This window comes from Tenrec ecaudatus, chromosome 15 (assembly GCF_050624435.1).
Source record: "Tenrec ecaudatus isolate mTenEca1 chromosome 15, mTenEca1.hap1, whole genome shotgun sequence".
Lineage (NCBI taxonomy): Eukaryota > Metazoa > Chordata > Mammalia > Afrosoricida > Tenrecidae > Tenrec > Tenrec ecaudatus.
The window spans coordinates 71,678,807-71,683,076 of record NC_134544.1 but is presented as its reverse complement, the minus strand read 5'-3'; the positions used below and the strand labels follow the sequence as shown (position 1 = coordinate 71,683,076).

The following is a 4,270-nucleotide window of genomic DNA, read 5'->3' as shown; positions in this document are numbered from 1 at the left end:
CTGCAATTGGGTCCTAAATTAAACTAAATCAAATTAGACTAGACTAAACTAAATCAACTCAAACCGAACTTAATGACATATTGCGTTTGGTGAATCTGCTGCAAAATATATCTTTAAAATTTTAATAATAAAAATATTACCTTGAGGAATATGGTGTACCTGACCCAAGCCATGGTATTTTAAATGATATCATAAACGTGACCCCTCATTCTCAACAATATGGTTTTTTATTTGTTTGGGGTTTTCTATTGCCTGTCAACTGATCCTGTGGACACCTCATGATAGCACAGATGGTGTTCTTCCATGTGGGTTAGTTGCTTCTCTGCTAGAGTGCTGCTTGTTTAACTTCAAGTCATTAGGACCCCAGATGCTATATCTTCTGATAGCCTGGCACTATCCGATTTCTTCACCACCCTTGCTTATGTGCCCATTTTGTGTTCAGAAATTGTGCTGGGAGTGTGAGCATCACAGAATGCCAGGTTGGTCAGAGCAGAGACACAAAATCCATCTGTAGACAATAGGACATCTATTCAGAAGGGTCACAAGGAAAGGGATGAGTCAACCACAGCTCAAAATAGCACCAATGAAACACACAATATCCCTCTGGTTCCTTGATGCTTCCTCTTTCCCCACTATCATGACTCCAGTCCTTCCTTTCACTGCGGGCTAGACCAGAGCATGTGCACAGGTACATATAAGAGATGAGAGCCCATGAACACGGAATCCAAGAAAAGGAATGGGAGTAGCGATACCAGGAGGGTGGTGGGAGGGTGGGAAGAGAAGGGGAAGAAGAGGGAACTGATTACAATGATTGACACATAAACCACACACACCCCCTCTAGGACAAACAACAGAAACTGTGGGAAGTGAGACATGGTCGGTGTAAGATAAGAAAATAATAATACATAATTTATCAAAGAGTCACGCGGGTGTTGGGGGAGGGAGAGAAAAAAGAGGAAGTGATATTAAGGTGTCCATAAAAAGTAAATGTTTAGTAAATAATGATGGCAATGTATGTACAAATATGCTTGATACAATTGATGTATGGATTGCTATAAGAGCTGTAAGAACAACCCAAGTCGATCTATGTTGACCGTCTCCCCAGAAGGCAATACAGAGGACAACACTGAAGATATAGCCTGGGGAGAGAGGTGGCTCTGTCCAGACCACACAGGACCGAACTAAGGGGGAGAGAGAGAGAAAGAACTTCATCATGACACATCAAGCCCCAGGGACGACATCATGCTCAGAGCATAGAGAGCACCGTAGGGCCTGCCCCACCACAAGACAAGACATTTTATCACTGACCCATAACAGTACAAGGGACAGCACTGGAGACATTGTGCAGGAAAGTGTACCTGATATGCCCCATGCACAGTGGGGTGAGAGGCAAAGGGAGTGTACCTGGACAGTAAGGGGAACAAAGTAACCAAGTCATCAAAGAATCCTGAAAATAGACTTCTGGCCTGGGGTACAGGGCTTGTCACCTCTTCAGACTTGATCGGAAAAAATACATTAGGATCACCAGACAGACCTGGAACTATCTATTATTTTTTGTTGTTGCTTTGTTTTTGTTTTATTATGTTTTGGTTTTTCTTCCACCCTCTGTCTGTCTATATAAGATAGGCAGGATGAGCAATCCCAAAGAGAAACTACAGGACCGGCAGTTCAGGGGGGACATGGAAGAAGATGGGGCGGGGAGAGAGAGTGGGGAGCCAACAAACTCATAGACAAAGGGAAAAACAAGAGATCTAAAATTGATGGTGAGGAGGGTGTATAATCCCGAGTAGGGTTTTATGAAGAGCAATGTATCCAAGAGGAAATACTGAGAGCCAAATGGAAGGTGAGTATGATAGTGGGATAGAAGGAAGGTGAAAGGAAATAGAGGGAAGAAATAGGAGTCAAAAGCTATTTATAGAGGTATAGCTATGGGTCTATAGATATGTAAATATATTAATTTATAATGAAAGGGATAGAAGCCAATGAACATATATTTATATGAAAAGGTGTAAGATAGCAGATGGAATTTGGGCCTCGCTCACGGCCTCCCTTAACCCAAGAACACTTTGTTCTGATTACCTGGCTCTCTTTGATACTCACCTTCCCGACACAATTGCTGAAGACAAAATGGGTGCATAAGCAAATGTGGTGAAGAGAGCGGATGGTACCCAGCTATCAAAACATATAACGTCTGGAGTCTTAAAGGCTTCAAGTCAAACAAGCAGTCATCTAGCAGGGAAGCAAATGAGCCCACATGGAAGAAACACACCAGCCTGTGTGATCATGAGGTGTTGATGGGATCAGCCATCAGGTCTCAAAAGATCCAAAACAAACAATTATATTGATTTGAGAGAGGGGGGTTGGAGTGGAACCCAAATCCCATCTGTAGATAATTGGATACCACCCACACCCTCAGAAGTAGTATAAGGAAGGGATGATTCAACCCAGGTGCAGTATAGCACCGACAAATCACACATCATTCATCTAGTTCTTGAATACTCGCTCCCTACGCGCAAGGCCGTAACCCAGTTCTAACTTACAAATCTGGATAGACCAGAGAATACATATTGGTACAGCTAAGAGCGCTCGACACATGGACTTCAGGAAAGATAAACCCCTCAGGAACAATAATGAGAGTAGTGATGTAATGAGGCTAGGTGGATGATCAGGTAGGGGGAAGGGTAAAAAACGGGGGACCTATCATATGGCTGGATATATAGCCGCCCCACCTCCAAAGGGGATGATAACAGAAATGTGGGTGAAGGGAGACAACGGACAGTGTAAGATACAAATTAACAATAACAAAATATAATTGAGCATACTCTGGTTTCTCTTCAGATCGTATAAATCTTTTGCCTTTTACTAAAGATTTCCATGGAGAGGAACAATTCTGAGTCATAAACTAATTTTTTGAGGCCATGCACTTGCAAGGCTTACTAAAAAAATTGTATGTATATATATATATATATATATATATATATATATATATATATATATATATATACTTGATCAAAGGATATATATATACAATTGATCAAAGGAGATATATATATTTGATCAAAGAGGGAGAGAGGGGGAAAAAGAGGGTTTTATAAGAAGAGCTTTAGTAGAAAATGTTTTGGAAACCATGGCAACATATGCACAAATATGCTTGATACAATTGATGTATGGAATGTTAGAAGAGCTGTAAGAACTCTTCTGACATTCCATACATCAACTGTTCTTACAGTTAGAAGGGCTGTAAGAACAATAAAATAATTTATAAAAAATAAATAAATAAGGAAACTTCGCCAGAAGTGCCTTGACAGCTTAGTTATGTAGACTTGGAAGTTAGGAGAATAATTTTTAGAATCAGAATGCATTAGTTTTCAATCTCATACACGCTATTTATAAGTTATGTAAGCACATGCAAGATACTTAACTGCTCTGAAATTCATTTCATTAATGTATACAATGAGGATTAAAAGTTTGTAACATTTTTGGCAGTATTCAACAGAATTATGTATTGCAAATACAATAACAAAAATTATTTTTTAATTTTAAAAAATGATTTTATCAGAAGAGCAAAATGAGAGCCCATAGATTGGGGGAAAACATCTGTCATTGAATAAATTGCTGAATTTTATCAGTGCAATTGCCTTATACCCTAGAGGAAGATTGACAATGATTTTCTCTTTTGTTTCTTTGCTTTTTTGTTTCTTTCTGCTCTTTGTGTGTTTTTGTTGTTATTGTTTGTTTGGGGTTTTGGTTTTATCATAACATGACCGCAAAAGTAAATCAGAGTTATTAAACCCATGGGCTAGCTGACAGACATCCTCAAACTACGGCCCGTGGGCCACATGCAGCCCGCCCAGGACATTTATCCAGCCCACCGTGTGTTTTTGCCCCATTTGTTTTACTTCAAAATAAGATATGTGCAGTGTGCATAGGAATTTGTTCATAGTTGGGTTTTTTTTAAAAAAACTATAGTCCAGCTCTCCAACGGGTCTGAGGGACCTTGAACTGGCCCTCTGTTTAAAACGTTTGAGGACCCCTGGGCTAGCATATGGATTTTGGGCTCCTACTTAGTTCTTGCCCCAATCCAAGAATAGTTAGTTCTTAAAACATGGCCCTGCTCGATTCTCGCTTTCATGAAGAAATCACTGAATACTTCATGAAGACCACCCCCCAGGCTTTCTTGGGTCACCCCCGGACTCCACTAGCTTCACCTCACATTGGACACCTGCAAACACAGAGGCACCGTGATTAGATGGCACACATACAAACAAAT

At 40.3% G+C, this 4,270-nt stretch overlaps 1 non-coding gene across 1 annotated transcript; it reads left to right on the top strand.

Annotated features, from left to right (window-relative positions):
- Positions 1-2,818: 2,818 nt before the first annotated feature.
- LOC142428273 (U5 spliceosomal RNA) lies at positions 2,819-2,934 on the top strand. The gene has a single exon (XR_012780199.1). It is a non-coding gene; the product is annotated as a U5 spliceosomal RNA (small nuclear RNA).
- The last annotated feature ends 1,336 nt before the right edge of the window (positions 2,935-4,270 follow it).